This window comes from Camelus ferus, chromosome 23 (assembly GCF_009834535.1).
Source record: "Camelus ferus isolate YT-003-E chromosome 23, BCGSAC_Cfer_1.0, whole genome shotgun sequence".
NCBI lineage: Eukaryota > Metazoa > Chordata > Mammalia > Artiodactyla > Camelidae > Camelus > Camelus ferus.
This window is the reverse complement of record NC_045718.1, coordinates 31,657,572-31,681,212: the sequence shown is the minus strand read 5'-3', so window position 1 is coordinate 31,681,212 and position 23,641 is coordinate 31,657,572. Positions and strand designations below refer to the sequence as shown.

Sequence of the window (23,641 nt, the reverse complement as noted above, 5' to 3'; positions counted from 1 at the left end):
ATAGAAGGGGGTGAGGTACTAAATCAACTACTTACTTTACTACACTTCCTACAAACCTCAGAGCCAGCGAAACAGAACTTTCATTCTTACCTTTATGGCCAGAGCTGCGGGAGTGTAAGGGTATCTTGGTTTGGAGCTAAAAGTGGCTGTGTTTGGAAAGCCTTCTCATACCACACTCTACTAGGGACCAGTCAGGCAGCCTCCAACCCTACCCGTGCCTCATAGATACACAGGCATTTATTCACAAAAAGAATGCAGCACCTGCTTCTCCCTACCCTGCCCCAAATTTCCTGCTCTTTGTAAAAACTTCTAAAACAGACTTTGAATTGTATGGTTTTCATACAACGCTGTTTTTGCAAAGCGTTTCCTGAATGATTATTTGTGCTCAGTGTTTGAAAAATAACCTTGCTTGAAGAGAAGGAATATAATGTGTCTATTAAATATAACCTACATTATGGGAGCACCCCCTGAGCCAAATTGAAGGCAGTGGAGATGGGACACGTGGCTGATCGATATTTGGGCTTCTGGAAGGAAGCCATAAACCTGAACCACGGACTTCTGTAGAGCTACCAATTAGTGTTCACTGAACTTCATTCATTAGGGCAGTTGGGAAGCAGCAAGTGTACATGCGCACATGGGTGTATATTCCAAAGAATGTAACGATGAGCAATTGGTCTCAGCATCCTACCTATGTGACTTCTGCTTCACCCCAAGATGAGTCTGGGGCTTTCAAACTATTGGAGAAAATAGGAAATGTTCCCCTAGTTTATGACATAAAGCAGGAAGTAGCTTGAAGTGGGGTGGGCTGGTCTAAAAGTGCTGCGCAAAAGCCCAAAATATATAAAAACAGTGCCTTTTCACAGCAAAGGAAACCATAAGCAAAACAAAATGACAACCTACAAAATGGGAGAAAATATTTGCAAATGATGCAACTGACAAAGGCTTAATTTCCCAACATCCCACTTCTGGGTATATATCCGGAATGAACTCTACTGCAAAAAGGTACATACACCCCAATGTTCACAGCAGCACTATATACATTAGCCAAGACATGGGAGCAACCTAAATATCCATTGACAGATGACTGGATAAAGAAGTTGTGGTATATTTACACAATGGAATACTACTCTACCATAAAAAATAATAAAATAATGCCACTCACAGCAACATGGATGGACCTGGAGAACACCATTCTGAGTGAAGTAAGCCAGAAAGAGAAAGAAAAATGCCACATGATATCACTCATATGTAGAATCTTGAGAAGAAAAAAAAAAAGGACACTATGAACTCACCTACAAAACAGAAACTGATCTGTAGACTTAGTTAACAATCTTATGGTTACTAGGGAAAGTGGGTGGGAAGGGATAAATTTGGGGGTTTGAGATTTACAAATGTTAGCCACTATATATAATAATAGATTTTTTAAGAAGTTTCTTCTGTATAGTATAGGGAACTATGTTTAATATCTTATAATAACCTCTAATGGAAAAAATGTAAACTAATATAGGCATGTCTATGCATGACTGGGATATTGTGCTGTACACCAGAGACTGACACGTTGTAACTGACTGTAACTTAATTTTAAATAAATAAAATTTTTTTAAAAAATTTTATATTAAAAAAATAAAAATAAAAACAGTACCTTTTCAGCCCAGACTGAAAGCCAGCCTCCTTCCCATTCAGGCTGGAAAAAATACTGTCCAGAACGTTAATTCTGCCATGCTTTAGTCTTTTAGGCAAAAATAGTCGTGGCTGAAGTTGATTTTTACAGGTTGAACAGAGAAGAATCCTCTTTAGAGCAGAGGGGATCAATGATGATAGATGTGGGGGGTGGGTATAGCTCAGTGGTAGAGCGTGTGCTTAGCATGCACAAGGTCCTGGGTTCAATTCCCAGTACCTCCATCAAAAAAAAAAAAAAGATTCTTTAAAAAAACAAATGGTGATAGACGTGAAAGCACTTTGCAAAGTTAAAGGGATTACATAAAGGTAAGAGATCATTGTTATTAGTGGTGTGTTTGCTAAGAAGTTGCCAGAATACTTCTCCATTGATGATCATGACACCATAAGGGCCAGTGGTGTCTGGGTGCGGATAGCATCAGGTCTGCTGCCAGAAGGCGGGCGGTCAAGTGCAGCCCTACTGCTGATTAACTGCTATCTACAGCAAGGCCCTCATCTCTCTGGCCTTGAGTTTCTACATCTGTAAACAGGGCATAGTAACACCCTGCTTGTCGGACTGTGGGAAGCCACGTGGGTAAATGTGCCCAGCATGCAATTACTTACTGTTCACTGACTGTTTATTCTGGGACCAGATACCACGCTGAGTGCTTTGTGTTCAGTCTCCTATTAATCTTCACCAAAACCTATGTGGTGAGAATTGCTTTTCTCCATTTACAATGGAAACACGGAAGCTCCAGGAAGCTCTGAAAGGTCCTGCCACAAGCCAGAGGCCCTGAAACCCATAAGTGACAAGATCGAGGTCCAAACGCACACCTGATGACTCCAGCCTCAGGCTCTGTTCACACTTTACAATTTTTCGTCAATAAATGTTGAATCCCAACCAGGTTGTCCATCTTTTGAAGGCAGGTACTGTTTGTACTTCCAGAACTCTTGTCCCAGAGCATCTGTTCTCGTGTTGACGGCCAATAAATATTTACTGAAATTGAATTGTAACAGCTCTGCAGGAAGGTCCCTGCTGACCGGGTCAGGCTCTGACAGCTGTTCTGTGAGCAACACGTGACTCTCTGGTCCAGGGACGACCTCTGCACAGTGGGGCTCGGAGGCCATCACACACGCAGCTTCCCGGGGCAGCAGATCAGCCACTGTGCCCGTCTCCATCCTGCAAAGAAGGACCCAGATCAGGTACCCTCTGGTGGTCAGGCAGGTGTCTGAGGCCTTGGGGGCATCATCTAGCCCTGCTGCGGGAGTGAAGTTTGGCTTGTCTCAAAGCTTCCCCCCAAATCACTTAAGAAGTAACATTTGGGAGAAACTGGTTGTCCTGCATTGTAAATCCTGGCATGTTCTCGAAAGCTGTTTGGTAGAAAACACCACACCACCAGCAACTTCCAAATGAAAACTACTAAAGCATACACAGCGGAAAATGCACCCAGCATTTCAAATGAAGGCTTTCTAACACAGCATTTCTTCCTTCTCACAGACAGATGCACATGGTTTGATTTGCTGTGATACCCAAATACAATTGAAATGTAATTTAGGAAACAAGTTATTTCTGAGTTAATGATGATTTAATACCATTGTAAATGTTCTTTAGGATAACTTCTTCTTGTGCCAGAAACAATAATGTTATGGTCTTTAATTAAATGAAAGCTGGCATTGGCTGTTTCTTGGGGAGCTAACTGGTAGATTTGGTGAAGCTGCTTCCCTTGCACAACCACATCTCTGCATTTTCCAGCTTCCTTGGGTATTCTCCTTGATGCAAGCCTTCTCATACATTCGTCACTCTTTGCAAGTGCCTAGTTCAGCGTGAGTTCCATCGTGGTATACGTGATGCTGCAGGAGGAGGACTGCTACTCAGCCATTCAAAACCCAAGGAAGCACCGATGAATGAGCAGGAGGCAACCAAACTGTGCTGACAAGCACAGGAGGCTGGCAGATGGAACAGCTCTTCAGTTTGGCACCATGCTCCCAATCTAAGCAAGCCCCACCTCTACTGCAATTAATAGAATTTTCCAGGGACTGTTTGCCAAGCTGGAAGTGCTGTATGGGTTGGAATTCAAGTGTCCAATGGCCTCTAACATGAGGTACCCCTCAATTTTAATTGGCTTTTATCTCGACCTGCTCACATACACAAAGGTGACCTTGGAAGTACCCAGAATAGGTCCCCCTCCCTGACCACCATGCTGGTAGACCGTGTTCTGTCTCTGTCCTGCTCCTATCCTCCTGAAAGGCCACATGAGAATCACTGGCACTGCTCATATGAGACCCCAGTGTCCCTCTCTCCCTATACTGTCACTGCTGTAAGGTTCTACAGCACAGGGTGTCAGGTACCCAGAGTATTAGAGCAAATGCCCCTGTCCCCCACCGTGAGCCTTACTTTGTCATAGGGACACACACGCCTGCCATGCACATTCTTAGACTCAGAGTCTCTCATGCAAGGCAGTCCCTTCAGCCCCTGCCTGCTGCCCTCCATACCATGCCCCTTATCAGAAGCCAGCGCAAACCCCCCACCACACTCAGAGCCCCTGTGCAATTCAGTTCTTACAAACTGACGCCTCCTGCTGGCCCCCAGCTCACCAGACCTGTCTGGACATGTTCACTCTCAGCTCAGGGAAGGATACTCGCTGGGAAGATACATCAGGTTTTTCCGTTAATATGATTGATTTTATGCTGTTTTGTTTTTAAAAACCGAGATAAATAAGTAGATAGATAGATAGATAGATAGATAGATAGATAGATAGATAGATAGATAGATGAGGAAGATCTTTCTTACACTAGAAAGCCAACAAATAATGTAAAAGAACAATGGATTTAGAAAACCAGCATCTGGCAACCATCACCTTAATGATAGATTCAAGCCAGAATCATCAGTGGATGTTAAAACTAGTGGGAGGAGTATTTATTCTATCTCCAAGTATTTCCCTGTAAGATTCTCATTAATTACAAAGTATCTTTACAAAGGGGGAAAAGTCAGTTTATAGTAGAGCAATCTGGCCCATATCACCTTAATCAAATGATCAAAACTAACATTACTGGTAAGGAGACCAAGAGACAGCAATGCCTCCTGATACGGTGCACTGAGAACACGGCACCACTGCGGTGGTGTTACTGCCCGGCGCACACAGCTCAAATGTGATCACAAGGAAACACAGACAAAACCAAAGGAAAGGCCCTTCTACAAAGTAAGTGGCCTGTGCAGAAAATGTCAGCATCACAAATGCAAAGGGATAATAACTGTTCAAAATTAAAGCAGACCAAAGTGACACAACCACTGAAAATGCAGTTTTGCTTTATAAAGGACTTTATAGGAAAATTGGTGACAGCTGAACAAATCCTGCAGATTAGGGAGAAGTATTGTATCAATCTTACCATGTATCAACGTATGTGGTGAGAGAGAAAATGATAAAGCAAATGTGGTAAATCTTCACATCTGGGGTACAGTCATGCCTCATAGATTGGCTGTACCGCACTTCACAGATACTGTGTTTTTTACAGATTGAAGGTTTGTGGCAACCTGGCGTCAAGCAAGTCTACCGGCACCATTTTTCCAACGGCATTTGCTCACTTCGTGTCTCTGTGTCACATTTTGGTAATTCTTGCGATATTTCAAAGTCTTTTTTTATTATTATTCTATTTGTTACGGTGATTGTGATCAGTGATCTGTAATGTTACTGTTGCAAAAAGATTATGAAGGTTTAGATGATGATTAGCATTTTGTGATAATAAAGTATTTTTAAATTAAGTTATGTACACTTTTTTAGACATGCTATTGCACACTTAATAGACTAGGGTATAGTGTAAACATAACTTTTATGTGCACTAGGAAACAAAAATTAAAGTGACTCACTTTCTCACAATATTCTTTTTTTCTGAAAAATTCATTGCCAGTGGTCTGAAATGGAACCTGCCAGTGTCTACAAGGTATGCTTGTATTTGAGTGAAATTCTTTGCACCAGTCTTGTAACTTTGCTGTGAGTTGGAAATTAAGTCAAAATTTATTTTTTTTAAATCTGAGTTATCCTTTGAAATATCTGAAGGCATGTTTACTTGTTGCCAAACCAGAGTCATGGGGGAAAGGGTTGCTATTTTTCAAGCCATGGCCCAGTCCAATCTTCTCTTTGGCTATAAGAGTACAGCTCACTTCCCAGATCTTTGTAAGCAGAGAATGAATCATCCCTGTTACCTGAATTTAAACCAGTTCTAAACCTTTTCATGGCTGTTTCAAAATAGCTTAGGAAAAACTGGAGGGGAGATGGGATGGACATGGGCATAGAGCAAGCAGCATCTCTAAAAGGACCTGTACCCTGTACCCCCTTGCCTGTGGCCTGCCCCCAATAGGGTCACCTACTTGGCTTCTGACAGGGAAGAGCTGCAAGATCAAGGGAAGACCCTCCTTCCCCTCCAAGCCAGGGACCAAGAGCTCCCTGTCCATGGATGCCTGTAATTTACTCAATGACTCAGGTCTCAGAGCTGACTACTTATAGTCCTAAAAATAATTCAAAACTAGCCCAAAGCTGCTCACACATCAGACACCCTGAGGGCACACTTACTGGCATCAGAAAACTCAGGGACCTAATTAAACCCTTCTTCCCCTTCCCTCTCTGGGAGCACAGACTAGTGGAGAACAAGCAACAATGGTTAGGTCAACCTGGGTGTCTCCTGAGGGGTGGGGATGGTCTCAGATCCCAGCAAAAAAGCAAGGAAGGTGGGAAGACCATGGGATTCTGGGTTGCTTAAGGCTGGTTTCCAAGAAAGACGAGTCCCTGCTCCTCCTACCTGTCTCTACCCCTACCGCCCTGGGTGACTTGCTCTGGGTCTTTGCTGGGAGGGAGGAGAATGGTGCTTGTCCCCCTGCCCAAAAGACCCTAGACCCTTGAGAGAGAGAAAGAGACTCAGTCTTTCTGCAGAGGATGCCATCCCATGAGCAGAAGTGGGCTGGGAGAGGGTCGCTGGTGGTGCAGAGGTCTCAGGTGCATTCTCGGGGGTGTAGGGTGGGCAGACCATCCTGAAACTGGCCGTTCAGAGGCAGCCCCTGTGCTTTGCTCATCCACATGGGCCTGAACTTGTCAGAGCTGCCACTGTGCTTTGCACGAGCTTGCCCCCTACAGCCCAGCCATCTTCTCTCTCTGTCACAAACTGATTAACATTCTCTCTTGGAATAATTCCCAGGCCCCTCAATCCCCTTCAAAAGCTATTTTCTCCCTTTCCATGGAGCACAATTTTGTGGGGACAGAGTACATAAAATAATGCCAATGCTGAATTTTCAGCAAATGGCCAGGCACTAGATCTGTACTTATACACCCCTCACATAGAAACAGGAAGATGTTTGTCTTTTATTTATTGACTAGTCAATCAAAAAATTCCCCAGAATCTACTGTGTGCTCAGAACTAGGCATTTTAGAGGAGACAGGACAGCATGACATGGTCTCGGGCATTCACAGAATTATCAACCTGCTTAGAATGACTAGTGCATGTAAAACAATGAGAGAAAAATTGAATGCTATTGTGTGTGACCCTGACTCTCTGTGCATAATTTACAAGCCACCATCCATCCTTAGGAAAGACTCCCTTTCTGTGGGATGGGTCTCCCTCAGAATATTTTTGAAGGTTAACGAAGCACTGTTCTTCCAAATGTGGCATTCCTGCCAAATACTTTAGCATAGTCTTCATATGAATGAATTTGATCAACAAATGATACTCTATACGCCTAGGAACAAACACCAAGTTTGGATGCTGCATGTGGACCCTGAGGACCAGGGGGTCATCTCAGTGACAGCTCATCATCACATGGACCTGGAAAGCCAAGGTTGTCCGTATCCCCGCCCCTCGCTAGTCTGGATCACGTCCCTTCCTTCCTGCAGGACCTCCCAATGTGATGGTGCTGTGTCTCCCCCAGACTTGGCTGTGGCTTCACCAGGTATGATTGTCACCTGTTTCCCTGGGGCTGACCCTGCACACCTCACACCTGTCCTCTGGGCTGCTGGGAATGTCTTTTCAGGTTTGTCCATCTGAGTTGCCATCTCTCTTCAGTGGTCCCTGTCCTTCCCCTCTTCCTCTCTTCTTGTGGCAATCACAAGGTTTAGGGGGAAAAAATAGAAGCAGTTCCTCTTTCAAAAATCCACATTTGGCTAGCTGTTCCCCATGTTAGGGGGGGTCAATCAGCATGACCACATCTGTCCAGAGTTACAAGTGCAAAGGAACCCAGAGAAAGGGGAAGTCAGTGTGGGATGAAATGGGCCGGGAAGGCTGCCTGGAGGAGGATACATCTGACCATGTCCTTGACATACTGGCGTGACTAGAAAGAGAGAGGAAAGGGAGATCCAGCAGGGAGAAGAACTGGGGCAGATCTGAGCAGGCTGGGTGAGGCCAGTGGAGAATGACACCAGGGAGCAGAAGGGCATGGAGGAGCCTAGTAGAGTCTAGGGCAGAGGGCAAGGGGAGGAGGTAAATAAGGTCCACTCAGCAGCCAAGAGTGAGCACCCACTATGTGCATGCACTGTGCCAGGGCCTGGGGGCAGAGCGGGGGACCAGCAGACAAAGCTCTGCCCACTACCTTGGAATGTGATGGTGCTTGTATCCGAGTGGGCTGAAGCAGACTACAAGTAAAACAGTAAGTAAACTATACAGTGTTTAGAACCTGACAAGTGCTATGGACGAGAATCAAGCAGGGAGAGTGAAAGGGTGGGCTGGAGAGGCTGAGATGTATCAAAATGTAAGTGTGATGGTTAGGGAAGGCCACATGGAGACAGGTGACATTTGAGCAAACTATAAAGTTGTTGGTGGGGTGAGCCATGTGAAGACCAAAGGAAGAGTAATCCAGGCAGACCAACTAGTAAGTGCAAAGGCCCAGATTGTGGAGCTAAGTCTATAGAACTGCAGAACAGCAAAGAGGCCAAAACGGCCAGGGTGCAATGAGCAAAGAGAGAATAATAGGAGATCAAGTTAAAGAAGCCATGGGGAGATGGGTTGTATAGGACCTTATAGACCTTTGAAAGGACTTCCTTTGCCTTTTTATTGTCCTCTGAGTGACATGAGGAGCGATTTAGCAGCTCTCTCTGACCACTGGCTGGGCATGAGGGAGGAAGCAGGGAAGCCGGTTAGGAAAGACTGCAACAGCCAAGGCTAGGGGTCGCGATGATGGGCAGGGATCAGCGTGGAGCTGTGGAGGGGAGACACAGCAGAGGCTGAGTGTTTTTAAGGTCTGAACAGGTTGGCTGTAGCCAACTATACAGCCTGGGGTACAAGAGAAAGAAAGGACTCAAGGAAGAATTTAAGGTTTTCAACCTGAGTAACTGGAAAGAAGGACATTCAATTAATGGTCATACTGACATGGGTGGGGAGGAGAAGATCTGGGGAGAGGGGTGGGGTCTCAAATACTCTTAACTCTGCCCTGCAGGCAGCAAGAAGGATTTTAGTGTTCATGATGAAATCAATGTTCTAGAAAGGCAAACCTGGCAGTAAATGAAAGAGGGGCTAGGGCAGAGAAAGACAAGCTTAGAGACTCTGCCTTAATCTAGACAGGAAGTGGCAGTCATGGGACTCAAAAGAAATGAGAAAATCTAAGTATCATGCAAATGGGCAACAGGGTCGTGTTTGAGACCCTCTAAAAGCAGACTCAACCCGTCACCTCCCACCTTTACGTTCTGTGCCCTTCCTGATGTTTCCATGACCTCAAAGGCTAAGGGTGGTGACTAAGACTCTGTCACAATAAAGTGCCACACATACACTCTCTTTGACATTCAAATCTCAACATAAATACCATGAAACATGCATGCCCTCTTTTAAGGATGGCTTCTCTGAAAACATTTAATTCACCAATATCTCTCCATGACCAGGTATAATTTGCGGGACCAGAAGATTCATTTTCCCATTGAAAACAATGAATGGGGATGAGATGCCGATTTATTCGGGAGCTGCTTTAGGCTGCCAACTCTAGATGTTTTCATCTTTGATCTAGGCTGGTGTCTGTTTCTGAGCAAAAACAGCCAGGAGCAGTCAGCAAGATAAACACACGGCAAGTGGGAACTTTTGCCAAGAGGGAAATTCTTACCTAATCCATGCAGGACAAAGATGTGCTGGTGGACCAGCCCAAGTCTGAGAGGAGGTTTGAGGTCCAAAGGGAAGGCTGAAATGGCCCAGAGGTTTCACGGCTTTGCCTCTGACCAGACAACCAGCTGCAGCAGTCAGAAAGTTGTAAACAATCGTGTTAGTTCAGATCTTCTGGGAAACCAATACCAAGATGGCAAGAGATTTTCACTGGGCAAAATATCTAAAGAACAAAGGAGAGGGAGCAGGAGAAGGGAGGAGAGATTATAGATGATGGTGCAGGTCTGACACCGGATGCTGGATGCCAAGGAAGGATAAGGTTGGAAAGTCTCAGACTTTTATTCTAAGAAAGCTTCTGCCAAGCTGATGGGAAGTCTCCAAAGCAAAATGGCTCATGTAAGGAGCCCCACCCTGCAGGAATGGGTCCACCACAGTACCCCCACCTTTCTCAGTCGTGACCGGGACCAGCCCTGGGGAAGCACAGTCACCACGCCAGAGCCATGTTGGATCCTGCTGGCGCCATCAGTCAACCTTGCTCCCGCCAGTGGAAGATCAGAGCGGCACAGGTTTATGGCTGCCAGACAGACAATTTGACAAAAGCCGTGTCTCAAAAGCCTGATAATGATCCTTGTGAAAATGTTTGTGGCTCAGATACTGATAGCAATGAATTCTCCTCCCACAGACCAGTGCTTGTTTGGATGAAAGTCAGGGGACAAATGTGGATTCTATTTGTAGGGACTGAGTAGGGACTGGATCTGTTCTAGGCCTTGAGCTGTGTCCCATATACTACAAATGTTCCATAGAGTTTATTACGGTAAAAACAGTGATAACAACAACAACAACAATAATAATAACTGCTGCAACCTCTGAAAAGAACAGAATTGGGTTCTCGAAAGAGTAAGAAACTAACTAACAAAATGGCTTCCCTGATGCTAAAACTATTTGCTGATTCACTCTGACTTGGCAAATCCCCATTTCTGTTTAATCTGCCCACCTGCTTTTATGCTAAACAGCCCCTGACACTCTTCACTCCCTGCACATTATAACCCAGAAGCTGTGTTCCAGGAAGGAGGTCACAGACTGATAACCTTGAACATATGGACAGACTCTCTGGGGTTTTCTCCATGATGCCAACTGGGTCTTGTCAAGATGGAAGAGTACAGCCCCCTGCAAAACACCCTGATTGTTATCACCTTTCTGCTCCATCCAGTTTTTCTGTAAAACCTCATAACCCTAACCCCAAGATGGATTCAAAGTCTCTAAGGCATGAGCCCGCTGCGACTCCCCTTTGCCTAGCAAAGCAGTAAAGCAGTTCTTTTCTATCCTCCCAAATCTGTCTCCGAGTCTCAGTGTGGCTATTGGGGTACAGAGGCCAGCCTTTTCAGCAACATTCTTACATGTGCTGAGTGTGATGCTTTCCATAAAAAGCCAGGACTGAGATCATAGCAGAAGTGTTTTTTTTCCCTCTCATCTATAACTTCCAAATTACGACGGCTGCTGCACTCAGGCTCTCTTCAGTTAGAGGACAGGGCGGCTCATGGAAGAAAAGAGAGGCTGGCAGGACGTGGGAGACCACTGACACGGTGTATACTGAACAGTAGGTAACCATCGTGAGCGCTGCTGATTTAGCACCTACTACCTGGCAGCCTCTTAACTGGACTTTTTACATATATTCATTATCTGGATTCCTCACCACAGGCTCACAAGATAAATAATTTTTATTTATTTATCAGACTCACCCGAGGTCACTATAAGTGGCAGAGCCAAAATCTGGTCCCAGGTCTGCCTAACTCCAAGCTCCGTACTTTCTCCCCCTCATCTTCTGAGAAGATTGGAAGCAGCTTTTGAGTGACTCACACAGCATTTCCTGTGGCATTAGGACCAAATTCTCAAACCTGGGCTTTGAGGGCCTCCATGACCCACCCCATCTGCACTCCCCCACACTCTGCGGGCTCCTTTCTCCAGGACTCCAGCCAGGCCCCCTGCCTTCACTCTCTCCGTGCCCCTCCTCACTGCCTGACTTTCTTTCTGAAGAAGCCACTTGTAGGAAGAGGACAATTTAAGGATAAGTTCACGGTATACTCATTCAACCAATTAATTGCTAGTTAGCCTTTTATATCTGCCGAGATCCTTTTAAACACAACTGGTTAATCCTTCCCTTCCCTTTATTCTTTCTCTGGGGCCAGCTCTGTGCTCTCAACAGAATAGATTCTCAGTACATATTTATTGGCCAGTTCGTTAATTCTGTTAATTAACACCTACCACAAGGGCGTTAAGTGCATTTGCAACACACTGATTACACCACAAAAATCTAGCACTGGTCACAGATGACCTTAATCTAGGATGATTTGATTATTAAAATATTGTCTTCCAACTGCACAAAAGGACCTTCAGGGGAGGAAGAAATGTTGAATGAGCCACAATCCTTTATCTGCAACTCTGAAATCCAAAAAGCTCTGACAGCCATAGCGTTTTTTCCCTCAAAGTTTGAGGCAAACTCCCAAGGTGGCAAAACTTGACCTGAACCGATATATGACTATTTATAGTCTTAATTTATCCTCCTACTGTGAATATCCATAGGTTTCATTGCAAAAATTCTGATGTGTTGCCTGCAGAGTGCTGCCCCAGACCCCACTTGGGGTATTATGTAATGCATAGTTTAGGAACTGGATTACTTTTCTAAATCTGAAAAACTCTGAATTAGAAACATGTCTGGCTCCAGGGGTTTGGCATAAAGGATTATAACCCTGAATTCTGCATCAATCAGAGTATTTTCAGTTGCAAGTAACAGACAATCCAACTCAAACTGGCTTAAGTAATAAAAAGAGTGTATTGGCTCGTCACTAAATAGTCCAGAAATTTTGTGGCTTTCAGACATGGGTTAATCCAGATGGCCACAGTTCTAAAGGCCTACGTTCTCTCTCTCCATTTTTCTTGCCTCTGCCCTCCTCTGTCTGTTGGCTTTATCCCTAGTTATATTTACTCATTGCAGCAAAAATAGTTGCAGTCTTTCCAAGCCTCACAGGGACAGCTCACGTGGCTCAGAGGAAGAGAGAGCAACTTTGTCCTGGATTCCAAGAGAAAGGTCCTATGGCCACACCTGATGGTCACCAGGTATGGAGTGGGGGAGTGTCAATTGTGCCAATTAGCTTTGCCTGGGGCAAGTGTACTCCCTCCAGGGGTAGGATCAAGTTGGTTGACCTTGACCCCCAAACTAAAACCAAGAGAAAGAGAAAGGGAAAAGGGGAAATGGATGTCGTGGAGGTAATGACCACCTCATCTCATCTTATTGAATATCTGACACGCTATCAAGCACATTAAGGACACACAACATACACTAGTTGTAGTGGTTAAGTTTATGGGTCAAGTTTATGGCTGGGCTAAAGGATGCCTAGAGAGCTGGTAAACGTTATTTCTCGGTGTGTCAGAGAGGAGAAGAAGAGATTAGCATTTGAATCATTAGACTAAGTAAAAATCACTCTCACCAGTGTGGGTGGGCTTATCCAATCCCTTGAAAATCTGAATAGAACAAAAAAGGCAGAAGAAGGGCAAATTTGCTCTCTCTGCCTGAGCTGAGACATGCACCTTCCCCAGCCCATCGTGCTCCTGGCTTTCAGATTCACACCAGTCTTCATGCCATCAGCCCCTCCACCCTCAGGTCTTTGAACTCGCATTGAATCACACCACTATATTCCTGGCTCTTCAGCTTATAGATGGCAGATCAGGGGGCTTCTCAGCCTCCGTAATCATGTAAGCCAATTCCTATAATACATTTTTTATATCTGTCTATCTATCCATCCATCTATCCTATTGGTTCTGTTTCTCTGGAGAACCCTAATACACTAGTCTTTACTCAGTTGAAATCTTATCCCCAACAGTAAATAAGGATTCTGCTTTCTTTATACGCTTAGTTGTCAACCCTGCCTAGTGATCTCATGCAGTTTTTCCATATACTTATCTTACAGCATTTATTTACTTTATCATATTATACCCCATATCAGTCATTTGTGTAAGTGTCATCCACCTTAACAAACTCTAAGCTCCTTTAGGTGGGTTCTTGTTTGGCTCTGTGTCCCCCTCAATACTGAGTATGTGTCTTGCAACAGCAAACAACCTGTGCCGGTTGAACCAAGTCTACCCCCCATCTCGGGCCAAAGTGGTGGCAGCAGAGAGAAGGTGGCAGCAAGGCAGGAAGGATGGGGTAGAGATGGATGGAGAGAGTTGATGTTCTCTTCACATGCTTTTCACTGGGGAAACTCTGCCTAATAGCACCACACTTGCCACCCTGTAGTAAGGTGGTACAGGCAGCAAGAATCAGAAAGCCCAAATGGAACTGCCTTGAACAATAAAGGTGATCTATTTGCTCATAAGTTAAATTCTTAATCCAGGATAGGTTTTAGAATTGCTTGAAGCTTTAGGTTGTCGAAATGAACCCAGTTTCTTTCATTGCTCAGCTTTCTCTTCCCAAGATTGGCTTCCTCATGGAGGGGAAGGGCACAAACATTAAAGAATGACACAGTCATTGAGAAAAACAGGACACAACAAAAACTGGTTAAAACCACTAGGCTCAAGATGGTGGAGGATTTGACTTCCGGTAGACCTTGAGCCCCATTATATGTTCACTGTAATACGTTAGCTGCTAAAAGACACACCCACAGGTACCATGACAGTTCCTAGGCTGACCATAAAGGTCAGAAAGTGGGTGGTGTCATAATTCCTGTAAATCCCTGCCCACTCCCCCAAATATCTGCAATAATCCTCCCACTTGTCAGCCTATGAAATTACCCAGTCCATAAAAACTTACAACCCCATACACCTTCTGAGAAGGTCCACATTCTGCCTATGGAATGTGTATCTCTCTAAATAAACTCTCTTTCACTTTAGTGTGGTTTGCTCATAAATTCTTTACTGCATGAGGCCAAGGACCCTCACTTGGCAGCCCATCCCTGGAACTCACTCAAGACCCAGGACATGACCATTCTCTTGCTTTCCCCTTCTCTTGCTACACAAGCATCTCATCTACACAGCACGCTGCCTGGAATGCTTGCACTGCTTGAACTGAAAGGTAGCCAGGGAGACGGAGGGTGCTGCTGGATGGAAGCCAGCATGGCCCATCCTTGGGTACAGGGGTAGGTCACATTTTCCCCGAGAATTTCATAGTATACTAGTTTCCTAGGGCTGTCATAACAAAGTATCCAAACTGGTGGCTTAAACAACAGAAATGTATCATCTCACAGTTCTGGAACCTGGAAGTCTGAAATCAAGATGTGGGCAGGGTTTGTTCCTTCCGAGGGCTGGGAGGGAGAGTCTGTTCATGCCTCTCTCCTTGGCTTAGAGATGGCCATCTTCTCCCTGTCTCTCTTCACCTTGTCTTTCCTGTATGCATGTCTGTCTCAGTGTTCAAATTTCCCCTTTTAATAAGGACACCAATCATGTTGGGTTTGGGCCACCCCTTCTCTCATATGACCTCATCTTAACTAATTCTATATGCAATGACCCTATCTCCAAAGTAGGTCACATTCTGAGATACTGAGGGTTAAAACTTTGACATGAATTTTGGAGGGACACCTTCAACCCATAACACATGTGATGGAGGAGTGATAACTAAATAAAAATCAGGATTCTATTAGGGAAAAATAACAAGAAAATAAATGCTGGGCCAGCAAACCTAGAAGCCTCTGTAATGACCTTTTTTCTACAAAGAAAGAGTGTATTTTCTCTTTTAAGTGCAGCTGTTGGGGAAAATCTTTTTTCTTCCCTCTAGGCAATGGTAGATGACAGACAGCATGACAATAAATTCTAAGACACAGATCTCTCCCACTGCACTGTCTTCTGTCTCTCTGGTTTCACCGTATAGTCTCTCTCTGGCAACTGTGATATTTAGCCTTCTAGGGCCTCTGAGATACTTTTGAACATTATCTAGCTCATTCTTGCGGTGCCTGCTAGGAGACAGGACTCCACTTAGAGAAGAAAGTCTCCGGGAGATGTATGATAGAAATGCTCGGAAATAAGAATCCCAAGGCTGCCAGGCTGCCCTGCCACCCCAGGCATAACACTCAGCATGAGGGATTAAAACCCACGTTTTCAGCCTTGGTGGTGTCTAGACACTCTAGTGGGGAGAGATGATCTCACTGTGCAGTGTCCACAGAATGTGGAAGTGAGAAAGGCAGAGACTGTCTCATCTCAGATAAGGGCTCTGATGAAGGAACGAGCTGGGGGAGAGTGAAGGTCATAGGAGGACCTGGGCTATTTAGAGTCATCCTAAACACTGAGGGTGGCTCCTCCAACCCAGGGAAAAGAAAATGGTACTGTTTGGGGTCCAAGCTATCTAGAACATCTCAATCAGAAGAACACAATTGAGACCAGGAATGACACTGTCTTACTTCTCCCTGTGAAAGAGGTCACAATCAACCCTAAGGAAAAATTGTGTGGGGTACATGGGTTGTTTTATTTCATCCTGTTTTCTAAAAACTTCACTGAGGTATGATTGACATACAATAAATTGAACTTATTTAAAGTTCACAATTTGATAATCTTTGACTTAACATATACAACGGTGAAACCATCACTATAATCAAGATAATGAATGTATCCATCACCCCAGAAAGTTTCCTCCACCTCTTTCCCTCCCACCACTCCCACCTCCACCCTCAGGCAAACACTAATCTGCTTTCTGTCACTATAGATTAGTTTGCTTTTTCTACACTTTTATAGAAATGGAGTTTTACAGCATGCACTCATTTTTTGTCTGGATTCTTTTCACTCAGCATAATTAAGATGTATCTCTGATGGGTGTCTCAGTAGTTTCTTCATTTTTATTTTTGAGTAGTCGTCCATTGTCTGCATGCCCACTGACCATGCCCAATGGTTTCTTTATCCATTCACCTGCTGAGGGACATCTGGGTTGTTTTCAGTTTCTGGCTGTTGTAAACAGAGCTGCTAGGAACAATCACATGAAGATCCTCGTTTGGATGTGAGGTCCATGGTTTGGTCGTGGTGTATTGGGTTGGTGGGGATGGCTTTATTTTCCGTGTGTGGGAATGTGGGCCACACAGGGATGTTTTAGGGGATGAGTGGTTCTTCTGAGATCCCAGAGGCTTGGCAGAGGCTGGCTTGCCTGCTGCTGCTGCCGTCTCAGGCCGTCTCTGGGGTCCTCTGACTCAGGGGGCCCTTCCTGGCTTCTGCTTTGCTCTCCTTCCTTCCCCAACCCCACACTGCTGCCATAATTAGTGACTAGATTGGAACTTAGGAAGAATAGTCATCAGGGGAAGACAAAGTGACTTTACAAGGAGCAGAGTTTTTTGTTTTTTTTTTTTAATCAACTCTAAATCCTCCACTATCATCAAGCAAACCAGCCGGTCCACAAAGGATCACCCTAAGATCCAGGCAGGAGGGGTCCTTGCCCTGCACCCTGTGATCAGAGGCTCCCCCTCTGGCTCTCCTGCAGCCACGCACTACTTCACAGACAGGGATCCCACCCAAACCCTGTGCTACCATTGCCCCCACGCTGACCACGTGCTCAGTGCCTGGGACCCCAGAATCGCTTGTCCAGATGACCTCAGCCCACTTGCAGGACATCTATGGGCTGTTTCCCAGACATGAGCTGCTGAAAGGTAGACAGCTCTGTGCAAAGGGTGTGGACGGAGCTTGCATGTGTTCACAACCGTACCCTCATGTGTGTGCACACCTGTGTGAATGCACTAGCTCTCAAGGCCCCTTGCAGTATGGGTCAGTTAGAAGCAAAAAAAAGAGAGGGCAGACAAAGGGCCCGGGTCTGGGAGCCAGAGACCAGCTCTTCCCATGCTCCCAGCACAGACCTCTGAGAGTTCAAGAGTTTCAAATCCAAGTCTTGCCTCCAGGCTATTATAAAGGAATATTTGCCAGCATAGGAGGTTAGAATATATTTCACTTAATGTTTTGGCTGGATTCAGAACCTTAACATATTTAGACATTCAGTGCATGAACCTCCAATGGTACTTTTGCCTTGAGCCCTGAAAATATGAGGGATGGGCCTGGGACCATCCCTCCCTCCTCCTGCATCACGTGTCTCTCATATTACTTGCCAGCTTTTGAGCCTTTCTTTTGCCTTTAGGGGTTATCCTTGATGTTCATTTTAATCTTTTGTCAACAGCAAAAATATTGAGAGAAAAAGTGTGATTAGGGTCGGGGAAGAGGGGGGCTCGCACACGGTGTAATCTGCTCCAAGCCCACAGGCCTGTAGACCAGGCTTTGCTGACGCTCTAGAGCAATGAGTTGATGTTTCTTGTCTAGATTATGGAAATTGGGGTAGACTCACTGCTTTGAAGTCGGGCAGCTCGATTTCTCAAAAGAAGGCCGTCCTGAGCACCACTGTAGAAGATGGGTTTCCAAAATGCACCCATCCTGTTCTCCACTCCTCCCTGCATCCACCCCCTTGCGGCCCCACCCATCAAGGGATGAAGTCTGTTTCTCCACCTCTTTGGTCTGGGCTGGTCTTGTGACTTACTGCGACTAACGGAATGTGGCACAAGTGACAGTGTGCCAGGTCCAAGCCCAGGCCTAAAGAGGCTTTGTGTATTTTCACTCTCTCTCAGACCCCTGCTTCTGCTCTGAAGATACGTCTGGACCACACTGCGGAGTATGCAAGTCGCCTAGAGCAGTGCCCAGACCACCTCAGCGGGGACCACCGCTGCCTACCTGCTGTCCGAACACAGATGCATGAATGAGCTCCAATGAGATGTGTTAAGCATGACCCAGAGCAGTAGAACCCCTCATCTGACATTTCGTTTTGTAAAAAACAATAAATCGTGTTTTGGGGTTTTTTTTTAGCCACTGAGTTTTGGGGTGGTATGGGATTGTGGAGAAACTATTTTTATGTTTCTGCACAGTTAGTGCTTTCTAAACAAATTTCACTGAGGTTTGCTTCCTGGGCTAAAAGCAAGCCCTGAAAGGCAATTTACAACAGATTAGAATGTGAGCGAGAACTCCAGAAAGATTTACCTAATTCTGGAGGTATATGCACATTTCAAGGGAGGCTGGGACTTTGGAGAGACCTCTGAGATATAAAACTGGAGACACTGGGCTTATCTCTCCCTGGAGAGATTTATTTACATGCCAAAGGATTAGGGTAAGGATGCTTCCCTTAAGACTCCAAAGAGACTGTCTCAGAAGGGGGAGAGGAAAAGCTGCCTCTTCTTTCTGCAAATAGCACTGAAAATTCGTTTCTCACGTCCTAGCCTCCAGACTGAGATTATTGTAGGAAAACAGGGCATGAGAGGATGGTCATGTCCCAGGTCTCGTGAGTCCCTGGGACATGCCTCGCCATGTGAGGGTCCTTGGCTTCAAGCAGGAGAAGATTAGAGTGAGCTGAAGTAGAGTGAAAGTAGATTTATTCAGGAAGATACACACTCCACAGACAGAGTGCAGGACATCTCAGAAGGCAAGAGGGAGAGGGTGGTGAGGGTCCCTGAGGTGTGGGGGTAGTTAGTTTTTATGGGCTGGCTAATTTCATATGCCAACAAGTAGAAGGACTATTCCAACTATTTTGGGGAATTGGGGGGGAATATCCTGGAAATGGGCCACTACCCACTTTTTGACATTTTATGATCAACCTCGAAACTGTCATAGTACCTGTGAGTGTGCCATTTAGCATGCTAATACATTACAATGAGCATATAATGAAGCTCAAGGTCTACTGAAGTCAAATCTTCCGCCACCTTGGACCTGGTTGGTCCTAACCAGTTTATGTCCTATCCTCAATTGCTGTGCAATTCTTTTAATGGCTGTGCCCTGCCCCTTTCCCTCCTGTCTCAAGATTACCACTCACATAGAGATTTTCTGCAATTTTACTCTAGCTGGTGACCATCTTGCTGTGAGCAGAATAAGAAATTTGTCTCTAATCCAAAAACTTCATGTATGTACTCAGGGCAAAACTAATAAAGGTAAATATTTTGTTTGTCATGTAGCTTTAATTGTGACAATACTTGACTGATACAAACACTGATGGTCACTGCTGGTGCATGTGGCCCAACACACTGCACTTGAGTCTGATCTAGAGGCAGGGCCTAGGTGGAAATCAGAATTTTATCTTAATGTTGTGGAGCAAAGGGCTATTCCTATACTCAGGAATGTTGAAAAATCAACTGATCCAGATTTTATCAAACTACCTTTCAAGTTATTATAGTAACTTGTACAATGATCTGTAAAATGATAAATATCCTGTAAAATAATGAGTAGGTTTGGAAAATTCTGGGTTTAACCTGGTTAAACAAAGATAAATCTGTTTCTTTCCTTCAGGATTCCTCAGAGCTATCTCATCAGTATGCCTATGCAATGCAGGCACAACAAAGACCGTCAGCTCTATAAGCAAAATTGTAGCTAAAGAAAAAATGTTTAAGTCATCAATTTGGCATGAAATGTGAATTACTGCAAATGTGGATCAAAGTACAGGATAATTCTTTTCTTCCTCAACCTTGTCCCATTGGCATGGGCAAGTTTTCAAAATGAAGCAATGATGCCAAAAGCATAGGCAATAAAAGTGAAAATAGATAAATTGACCTACACTAAAATTAAAAACTTCTGTGCATCAAAGGGTACAATCAACAGAGTGAAAAGGCAACCTGCAAAACGGGAGGATATATTTATGAAATATATATCTGATACGAAGTTAATATCCAGAATATATAAAGAACTCCTACAACACAACAACAAAATAACCCAGTTAAGAGATGGGAAAATGAGGGGATGATGTCATTAAGACGCTGGAGTGGCTAGACTTTATTCCCCAACAAAAACCAATTGGACAGCTATACACAAATGAAAATAGCTCTGGGAGGTCTCAAGAGTCCACTGAAGAATCTACAGTACTTACTTTATAGTACAAGGAACCATATTCAATTTCTTAAATCACTTTGCTGTACACCTGAAACTACTAACATTGTAAATCAACTACACTTCAGTAAAAAATTGAAAAAAAAAAAGAACCTACAATAACACAATAGAGTGAAAAATGGGAAATAACCACACAGAAAGGACCTCTAGGGAGCTGGCCTCAGTGGAGACATCTGGAGAGAGCTAGGGACAAAGAAGACGGGGGCACTGTAACTATCAGCTGTATGGCAGGTGCCACCATGGCCCCAACGGCCTTTGTCACTGAGGACCTCAACGGCCCCACGGCAGCCACAGATTCCCCACAGCTCTCACAGTGAAGGACCCTGTGGCACTCATTGATGCAGAATTCAGGAGCCTGCTCCACAGAGGACACCGCTGAGCCCACACCACTGAGGGGACCAACAGCCACTACCACCCCGAGGGAGATGCTGCTGTGCACCTGCCCTCCAGAAAGAGCTACTGCTGCACTGGCAAGAGCCAGGACGACCAGCTCCGACTCCTGTCCACAGCCCTGTGCGCACCCCGGACCCCAGATCTGTGGCTGCTCTGGTGCAACTACAAGGCAGCTTCTGGCGCTGAGACTGCTCCACGCGTGTCCGTGCTGCAGACCTCGGCCCCAGCGCTTCTCTGTGTGCGCCTGCGTCTCAGGCACCAGAGCCAGTGTAACTCCCCATATGCCTGCACTCCAGACCCCAGCTTCACGGCCACTTGGTGTGAGCCTGTGCCTCACACATTATCACCACTGTGGACTGGCCAGTGCCTTGAACCTGGGGGCTGGGGTTGCTCTGCAAGCATCCATGCTCCAGTCCCCAGCTCTGTGGCTGCTCTAGGAGCACCCACACATTAGACATTATTGTCACCTCCCCCCCGCAAGGGCATCTGAAAGTGGGGCTCGGCACCAAGAGGCACCCCCTCAGCCATGACAGCCCCCAGGAGTAAAAGAGATCAGCAGCCTTTGCCACTGAAGACCCTAACAGCCCTCGCTGCCACTGCAGACACCCACAGTCTTGGCCATTAAGGACCCCTGCAGTCTTTGCCCACACTGACCTCAGCTAACAGAGCTGCATGGAGACCTTACTGCTGGGTCTTCTCCAGAGCTACAACCACATAACCCATCCAGCTGGTGCCCCCACACCTGCAGGTGACGGACTTTCCCCACCAAATCCAGTCTGGAAAGTCTGGAAGAGGTGATTGCTCCATCAAATGCACAAGCATCAACACAAGGCTACAAGAAATACACACACAAAAAAAAAAAAATCAAGAAAAATGGATAGTGCTGAAGAACACAATAATTTTCCAGTAATTAACCCTAAAGAAATTGAGATCCACAAATTGCCAGACAAAGAATTCAAAATAATTATTTTAAGGAAGCCCAGTGAGTTAAAAAGAACATGGACAGACAACTTCATACATCAGGAAGGCAATGCAGGAACATAAGAAGTTCCAAAAACAGGTAGAAATTATTTTAAAAAGAACCAAACAGAAATTCTGAAGCTGAAGGATAAAATGAATAAAAAGTTTTTAAAAAACAATAGAAAGCACCAATAGCAGATTTGATCAAGCAAAAGAAAGAACCTGTGAATTCAAATACAAGTCTTTTGAAATTATCCAGTGAGAGGAGAAAAAAAGAATAAAAAAGAGCGAAGAAAGCCTATGTGAATTATGAGGCATCATGAAGCAAAATAATATTCCCATTACAAGAGTCCCAGAAGGAGAAGAGAAAGAGAAAGGGGCAGAAAGCTTATTGGTTGAAATAAGCTTATTGGTTGAAATAATGGTTGAAAACTCCCAAATCTGAGGAGAGATAGAGACTTCCAAGTACATGAAATTCATAGGTCCCCATACAGATTCAACCCGAGGAAGACTTCACTGAGACCTATTATAATAAAACTCAAAAATCAAAGACAAAGAGAATTTTGAAAGCAGCAAGAGAAAAAAATCCTCATCTCATACAAAGGAATCCCCATAAGGCTGTCAGCAGATTTCTCAGAAGAAACCTTGCAGGCGAGGAGAGAGTGTGATGATATATTCAAAGTGTTGAAAGAAAAAAAACTGCCAACCAAGAGTACTTTTACCCAGAAAGCTGCCTTTTAGAAATGAAGGAGACATAAAGACTTCCCCAGACAAACAAAATTAAGGGAGTTCATCACCTTTAGACCTGGTTTACAAGAAATGCTAAAGGAGTTCTTGACACTGAAGTGAAAGAATGCTAATTAGTAACATTAAAACATGAGAGTATAAAACTCACTGATAAAGGTAAGTGTATATTAAAATTCAGAATATTCTCATTCTGTAATGGTGGTGTGTACTCTAATATAAAGGTAAAAACACAAAAGTATTAAAATAACTAGCTACAATAATTTGCTGTATGAACACAATAATGAATACACAAAATAAAAAGAATTTATGACATCAAAAAATAAAATGGAAGGGGAAAAATGTGTACAGTTTCTGTATTCAATTGAAGTAAAATTGTTATGAGCTAAAAATAGATTGTTATCTATAAGATGTTTTATGTAAACCTCATGGTAACCACAAAGCAAAAGCCTATAGTAGATAAACAGAAGAGAAAAAAAATCAAAGCACATCACTATGGAAAATTATCAAACCACAAAGGAAGACAGAAAGAGAGCAACAAAGGAAATACAAAACAGCTTTAAAAAAAAAATGAATAAGATGGCAATAATAATAAACCAATCAATAATTACTTTAAATGTAAGCAGATTAAATTTTCCAATCAAAAGACATATAGTGGCTGAATGGTTAAAAAACAAAACCTGACTATTTGCTGCCTACAAGAGACTCACTTCAGCTTTAGGAACACACCTAGGCTGAAAGTGAAGAGCTGAAAATGGAAACCAATGCAAATGGAAACCAAAAAAGAGCATAAGTAGCTAAACCTATATCAAAAGTCAAAAACTGAAACAAGAAAGAAAGAAAGTCATTACATAATGACAAAGAAATTAATTCATCAAGAAGACGTAACAACTGTAAATACACACACGCCCAAAAGTGGAACACCTACATATATTAAACAAATATTGATGGAGCT

The 23,641-nt window shown here is 44.3% G+C and overlaps 1 non-coding gene across 1 annotated transcript; it reads left to right on the top strand.

Annotated features, from left to right (window-relative positions):
* Positions 1-1,830: 1,830 nt before the first annotated feature.
* Positions 1,831-1,902, top strand: TRNAA-AGC. Its single transcript has one exon. It is a non-coding gene; the product is annotated as a tRNA-Ala (tRNA).
* The last annotated feature ends 21,739 nt before the right edge of the window (positions 1,903-23,641 follow it).